This window comes from Habropoda laboriosa, unplaced genomic scaffold (assembly GCF_001263275.1).
Source record: "Habropoda laboriosa isolate 0110345459 unplaced genomic scaffold, ASM126327v1 scaffold5931, whole genome shotgun sequence".
Lineage (NCBI taxonomy): Eukaryota > Metazoa > Arthropoda > Insecta > Hymenoptera > Apidae > Habropoda > Habropoda laboriosa.
The window spans coordinates 1,728-2,622 of NW_017105815.1; positions in this window are offsets into that span (position 1 = coordinate 1,728).

The following is an 895-nucleotide window of genomic DNA, read 5'->3' on the forward strand; positions in this document are numbered from 1 at the left end:
TCTTCCGGTGTCAAATGTTGTATCTGCGGTCCCTCTTCGACTTCCCAGAATTTCTTCATATCGAAATGTAGGTTCGATACGAAGGATCTTCGTGTCGTTCTTGGAACGACTACCGGCACGCTCCCCCCGATGATCCATCCCAGTTGCGTCTTCTGGAGGACGAGGTCTGGTCCATTGGAAGGCGATAGATCGTGTTGTCCGACACTCAAGCACGAGAGCGCGGTTCCGGTGCCGATCAGCATATCGATCGCTGCTGGCCGATGAAAATGAGGGTCCGCGAGTTTAATGTTCGGTGGAATCTCGAGTCGCGAACGGTCGATCTGTACGTCGGGTAACGGTCCTGAGATCTGTGGTATCGTAAAGAACGTCAGGGTTCGTCGATAGTCCGTAATCCGTGATTTTATTGTTGCGGTAACGAGTTTGTTAGTACTGGTGTTCAAATTGTTCAAAGCTTCGATTGCGACTGTCTGTGTGGTCGTGGGTAAATGGAGCTTCGCGGCGAGTTCTTCTGTAATGAAGTTCGCGTTTGAACAAGTGTCGATGAGCGTCCGGCACGGTATCGGTTGTCGGTTGCGGTCCAGTACATAAATCGTCGCCGTTGCCATTAATCCGTTCGTCTGTCCGTCGGAGAGAAAAGTCGCGTTCCGGTGTCGTCGCGTTTGTAGTCGTCGTACGTGATCTGGATTGTGCGCGTCTAGTCATATCGGACTTTCCGATCGCGACGCGGATTCCTGATGCAACTTCGAATTGTGGCGATGGTTGCACACGCGACATCTGCCCGATTTGCAATCGTTCGTCGGATGGTCTGAACGAAGACAGTTCAAACATAGGCTCGCGTTCTGAGCTGCCTGCACTCGTTCGTACGTGGGCATTCCCAGAAATACGTGGCACTGAT